The sequence below is a fragment of the Otolemur garnettii genome, unplaced genomic scaffold, assembly GCF_000181295.1.
Source record: "Otolemur garnettii isolate 467f Iridium unplaced genomic scaffold, OtoGar3 scaffold00098, whole genome shotgun sequence".
NCBI lineage: Eukaryota > Metazoa > Chordata > Mammalia > Primates > Galagidae > Otolemur > Otolemur garnettii.
In genome coordinates this window covers 6,815,685-6,822,430 of record NW_003852493.1, presented here as the reverse complement: position 1 = coordinate 6,822,430, position 6,746 = coordinate 6,815,685, and the positions used below count along the sequence as shown (strand labels likewise).

Genomic DNA, 6,746 nt, shown 5'->3' with positions numbered 1-6,746 from the left:
GCCTTTTGGAAATTGAACTGTTAAGAAAAAAATTAAGTGGAGAAATTTTAGGATCCTACAAAACAGAAGAATATTTTAAAAATTGAAGGATAAATCTCTTTATACCGCCTTGCCTTCCCAAATTCAGCTAATAAAGAAACCATACTTTATTATACTTAAAGAAGATGGAATTCTTGAATTAGGGATCTTGCAAACTTGCAAACGTCTAGTTCTGCTTATAAATTACTATGTATTAAACTTTACATAAAACCAATTTTTTTTTTGACTGATGTTTATTTTCCTCCAACTTTATTTCCATCTTGTTTAAGAGCTTGTGGAAGAACAGCTTAAGACCACTCAGGGGTTGTTCCTACCTATTCAGTGGCCTGAGCAGTGGGAGCTGCAGACCAGTCTTCAGGGGCAGGCTGGGCACTCCAGTCTTCAGTGGGGAACTGCTGAATAGGCACAGAGGGCACCTGCAGCCTTCTGGCCAGTCTGCAGCCTCTGGTTGCATAGCAGTAAACTCAAGAGCTGGAGCAGTCCATTCACCCTGAAATTCCTCCTTGGTCACAGCTTTCTCAGCAGCAGCCTGTTCTTCCTTTTCAATCTCTTCAGGGTCTCTGTAGAAATAGACATCTGGCATGACCTCCCATGGATGTTCACGGGAGATGGCACCACACATGTGGAGAACTTCCCCCGGCCAGCATCCACATCAAACCTACTGAGTGAGCTCCCTTGTTGTTGCATGGGATGGTGATGTCCACATAACACAGAGGAGAATCTGTGTTACATAGAGCAATGGTAGGCAGGTTAACATAAGATGCCTCTGTGAGTCGTTGGTGGTCAGCCCTGGGATCAGTAACCACTAGAAGACGAGGTTCACAGAAGGCTGCCTGGATCTGGTTAGTGAATGTTCCAGGAGTGAAGCAGTCAGCAATAGGAGTGACTCCAGGGGCATCAGCAAACTTCAGCACAGCTCGCTGGCCAGTATTCCTGGAGGATATGACATTGACATCAGCAGGGTTTTCAATGGCAACAATGGCCCAAGCTGCCAGAAAAAGTTTTTCCCAGGTCCTCATCAGATTTATGATGTAGATGCCATCACTTTTCCTTTCGTAGATGTACTGTTCCATTTGGAAGTCCAGGTTGGTGCCACCTAAGTGGGTTCCTGCTGCAAGGAATTTGAGGACATCATCCTGCTTCATCTGCAGGACATCAAGGGCTCTAGACATTGTGAAAATTTCCCTTTAAGTTACAGTGGGAATCCAGAACAACGCTGAATGGGCCCTCCTTGAGTGGTGCGGAAAGGCCCAATTTTTTAAATATAAAACTAAATTTAAAAGACTAAAGAGGCTTGGCACCTGTAGCTCAGTGGCTAGGGCACCAGCCACATACTCCAAAGCTGGCGGGTTCTAACCCAGCCCGGGCCTGCCAAACAGCAATTACAACAACAACCAAATAATAACCAGGCATCGTGGAGGTTCCTATAGTCCCAGCTACTTGGGAGGCTGAGGCAAGAGAATCGCTTAAGCCCAAAAGTTTGAGGTTGCTGTGAACTGTGATGCCACAGCACTCTACCAAGGGCAACATAGTGAGATTCTGTCTCTAAAAAAAAAAGAACAAAGAGAATGATGATCAAACAAAAAATGAGTTTTACTTAATGAAAATGTGTATCCCCTTCAAAAAAAGGAAAATAAGTGGGCAGCTCCTATAACTCAAGGAATAGGGCACTGGCCCTCATATACCAGGGATGGTGGATTCAAGCTTGGCCCCAGCCAGAACTGCAAAAAAAGGAAAACAAAGCATAAAAATAGACAAATAGATCAACGAATAGAACTGAGAGTCCAGAAATAAACACTTACACTTAAAGCCAATTGATTTTCAACAAGAATACCAAGACAGTTCAATGGGGGAACAAAAAGCCTCTTCAACAAATGATACAGGGACAAATGGAAATTGACATGAAGAGAATAAAGTTGGATTCCTTACCTCACAGTATGCACAAAAATTAATTTAAAAGATAAGATAGCTAAATGTAAGTATTAAACCTGACAAACTCTTAGGAAAAAAACATGTAAATCCTCTTGACCGTGGATTCACCAGTGACTTTTTAAGATATGACACCATCAAGCATAAACAACCAAAGAAAGCTAGGTAAATTGGACCTCATTAAAAACAGCAACAACAACACACTCACAAAAAAACCCATTGTACTTAAAAGGATACCATCAAGAAAGTGAAGAAACAACCCACAGAATATGAAAAAAAGGTTGTAAATTCTGTATCTGACAAGGGACTTGTAACCCTGAATAATAAATAACTTTTTTACAATTCAAAAATAAAAAGACAGGCTTGGTACCCATAGCACATTGGTTATGGTGCCAGCCATATGCACTGAGGCTGGCAAGTTCGAACCCAGCCCTGGCCAGCTAAATAACAATGACAACTACAACAAAAAAAATAGCTGGGCATTGTGGATGGTGCCTGTAGTCCCAGCTACTTGGAAAGCTGAGGCAGGAGAATTGCTTATGCCCAAGAGTTTGAGGTTGCTGTGAGCTGTGACGCCACGGCTCTCTACAGAGGGTGACATAGTGAAATACTGTCTCCAAAGTAAAAAGACAATCTAATTTTAAAATAGGGAAAGCATTTAAATAGGCATTTTTCAAAAGATAAAATTTCTATTAAGTACATGAAAAGATAGTATTATCAGTCAGTAGGAAGTTACAAGGAAGCTGGATGCAGTAGCTCATGCCTATAATCCCAGCACTTGGGAGGCTGAGGTAGGTGGATTGCCTGAGCTCATAAGTTCAAGACTAGCAAGAGCAAGATCCCATCTCTAAAATAGCTAGGCGTCATGGCAGCATCTCTAAAATAGCTGGGCGTCATGGCAGGCACCTGTAGTCCCAGCTACTTGGGAGGCTGAGGCAAGAGGATCGCTTAAACCCAAGAGTTTGAGGTTGCTGTGAGCTAAGACGCCATGGCACTCTACTGAGAGTGACCAAATGAGACTACTCTGTCTCAAAAAAAAAAAAAAACCAAACCAAAAATCACTACAAGGAAGGATTTTTTCACACACACTAGTATAGCTATAATCAAAAACATAGACAGTAACAAATGCTGATGGGGATGTAGAAAATTGGAAAGCTCATATATTGCTGGTAGAAATGTAAAATGGCATGGCTGCTTGGGAAAACACAATGAGAGTTAAACATAGTTACCATATGATTCAGCAATTTCATTCCTAGGTATATGCCCAAGAGAATTAAAAACACACTAACACCTTTACATTAATGTTCATAGCAATATTCATAATACCCAAAATGTGGAAACAGCCTAAATGTCCATCAATGGACAAATGGATAAACAAAATGTAGTATATCAATACAATGGAAATAGAAATATTTAGGAGTAAAAGGGAATGATGACTATAGCTTATTAGCAAATTCAGAAAAAAAATCTAGAAAGGGAGCAAAAAAAGAATGATGAAGAAATGTGGTAAAATGTTAAAGTTGGGGAATCTGAGTGAAATGTATGTGGAAATTCCTTGTACTTTTTAAAAATAAACTTTAAAATTTTGGAATAATTTAAGATTTAGAAAAGTAGATAAAAGAAAAATTCTGTTCTGATACCAAATGTATGGGTTTTCTACGCCAAGAATTTATTTCATTCTCTGCAAACACCAACTGATATGTCCTGCAATTAATTTAATTCTGACATTGTTTATCTGGAGTTAGTTTCAGACCCCATAGGTTAAGGGCTGTCTCCCAAAAGACTGCTCACTTTCCTGCTTTAGACACCAATTGTAAGCCCCAGGCCTCCAGTACTTCTGACCAACTTGGCTACAAATTGGAGATTACCATGGACTTTTGAACACATGCTCCTCCCTCCTGGCATGTGAATGCATCCGACCTGGAAGCTCTCTTCTCTTCTCTTCTCTTCTCTCTTCTCTCTTCTCTCTTTTCTTTTCTTATCTTTCTTTTCTTTTCTTGACAGAGCCTCAAGCTGTTGTCCTAGGTAGAGTGCCCTGGTGCCGTAGCTCACAGCAACCTCCAACTCTTGGACTTAAGAGATCCTCTTGCTTCAGTTGTTCTATTCTTAGAAGAGACAGGGTCTCGCTTTTGCTCAGGCTGGTCTCAAAATCGTGAGCTCAAGCTGTCTACCCACCTTGGCCTCCCAGAGTGCTAGGATTACAGGCGTGAGCCACTGAGCCCGGCCTAACCTGGAAACTTTCTGAACCCCTTGTTTATGGTTTTCATGAAGGTTCCATTACAAAGGCATGGTTGATTAAATTGCTAGCCATTGATGATTGACATCAATCTCCAGCCTTTCTCCCTTCCCAAGAGGTTGGAAGGGTAGGGCTGAAAGTTCATCTAATCGCATGGTTAGTTCCCTTGGCAATCAGCTTTCACCATGAGGTTACTCGTGATTATTATTATTATTAGCATGTTAGTAGTACAAACTCAGATATGGTTGAGAGGGGCTTATTTTGAATAACAAAAGATGCTCCTCTCACCTTGTTATCTGTGTACTCTAAGAATTTTAGTTTCTGTGCCAGGAAGAGGGGGGAGATATTATACCTATTATAGTTGAAAAAAATAGTACAGTGAGTTAACTATACTCAATTTCCTCTAACATTATTTTTAATTACTATGGCACATTTTCAAAACTTAAAAATCCATTTTAGTATATTATCTAAACCCCAGACTATTTGGATTTCACCTGTTTTTCTCTTAATATCTTGCTAAACTCTAAATTTCACTGATTTTTTTTTTCTTTAATGTCTCCTTTTAGCTCAGGATCTAATCCAGAGTACACATTACATTTAGTTGTTTTACCACTTCAATCTCCTCAGGTCTATGGTGGTTTCTCATTCAGTGTTTTCTTGTATTTCATGACCTTTCTAGTTTTGGGGAAGTACTGGTGAGATATTTGTAGGGTGTTCCTCAATTTTAATTTCTGTTATTTGTTTCTCCTGATTAGGCTGTGGTTATGGGCTTTTGGAAAGATACTGCAGAAATTCTCTTTCATCATAACACATCATATTGGGGGGGGGGGTAGATGCTATCCATATGACGTCCCTCGTAGTATAAACCTTTATATCTTGGTTAAGGTAATATCTGCCATTATTCTATACTATAATGTGCCAGTTTTTCTCAACTCTGTTCTTTACAAGGGGGTCACTAAGTCCAGCTTACCCTCAAAGGCAAGAGCTGAAGTAGGGGGTACACTTAAGCTTTATACCCTGGAGGGAGTATATATATACATACATATATATGTATATGTATGTATATATATATGTATTCTATCCTGTAAGGAAGATTTGACTCTGTTGTATTTATTTATATATGTATTTATTACATGTTTATAACAGCATGGTATCATGTATATATATTTTATTCTTTTGGTTATAGTGGTTTATTCTTTTGGCCATTATTTTGTCACTTACATTATTCTAGCATTGGCCACTGAGAGTTTTTTCATGATCCCATCCTTTTATTTTTTGAGCATTTCCTTCCTTTCTGCCTTTTCTTGTATTTTCCCTCCTCCATGCCTCTTTCTTTAAGAATCCATTGTTCCTTGTATTAGGTCTCAAATATGAAATGTCAAATGTATATTTCATTTGCAACTTTGTATACCTATTTCAAATCAGAAGTTAAGTTTATTATATCTCAGACAAAAAGCAGCACAGTTAAACTATTGACATGGTTTTGCTATTTTAAGGGTAGCTTGTTTATGCCAGCAGTGAAGAAGCGTGAAGAACAAGTGGCAATAAAATCACAAAAGGTGTTTTCCACAGCTTAAGAATTGAATATTTTTCCTTGTAAGAAATGGTCCAGACTTCCAGGAGGCGACCATGTAAGTGATGGCGCTGTGTGCTTCCGGCAGTTTCCTCCGCTTCCCAACCCCCGGCTCGAGAAGTGGTTGCGAAACCAGGGGCTAGTGGCCCATCGGCCCTCAAGCCCAGCAGTCTCTAGTCATGGACTGGAACCTTCTATGGCAGTCACTGAATTGCTAGGGCTCGTCTTTACTCTCCCTACTCTGGAGGAAACAGCAAGATAATCCACACTTTCGGAGCCTCCTAGGGTCCGCAGCCAAGCCCGCCGCCCCACCTGTAGTTACAGGGCAGGAAAGAGAAGAGAGTTGACAATATAGAAATACAAAAATTTATTTCTAAAAAGGCAGATTTGCTTTTTGCGCTTTCCTGAAAATCAGATGCACCTGCAACTTCTGAAATAAATGAAGACACGAAGATCATTATGCAGTTAATGTCACCTTTAGAACAGTTCATGGAGATACCTAGTATGGATCGTCAAGAGCTGTTTTTCAGGGATATCGAGCGTGGTGATATAGTAATTGGAAGAATTACTTCCATTCGGGAATTTGGTTTTTTCATGGTGTTGATCTGTTTAGGAAGTGGCATCATGAGAGATATATCCCACTTAGAAATCACTGCTTGTTGTCCGTTAAGAGATGTGCCTTCTCATAGTAATCATGGAGGTCCTTTATCATGTTACCAAACTGGTGACATCATTCGAGGTGATGAGTTTGTGATAAAAACTAGAATCAGGGCTCGGCGCCAGCCACATACACCTAAGGTGGAGGGTTTGAATCCAGCCCAGCCCACCAAACAAAAATGACGGCTGCAACCAAAAAAATGGCCTGATGTTTTGGAGGGCGCCTGTGGTCCCAGCTACTTGGGAGGCTGAGGCAGGAGACTTGCTTAAGCCCAGGAGTTGGAGGTTGCTGTGAGCTGTGATGTCACAGCA

General features: G+C 40.4%; 2 pseudogenes; one reads left to right on the top strand and one right to left on the bottom strand.

Annotated features, from left to right (window-relative positions):
• Positions 1-326: 326 nt before the first annotated feature.
• LOC100944428 lies at positions 327-1,230 on the bottom strand (annotated as a pseudogene).
• A 4,726-nt stretch (positions 1,231-5,956) lies between these two features.
• LOC100950325 overlaps positions 5,957-6,746 on the top strand; it is a 1,832-nt pseudogene continuing 1,042 nt past the window's right edge.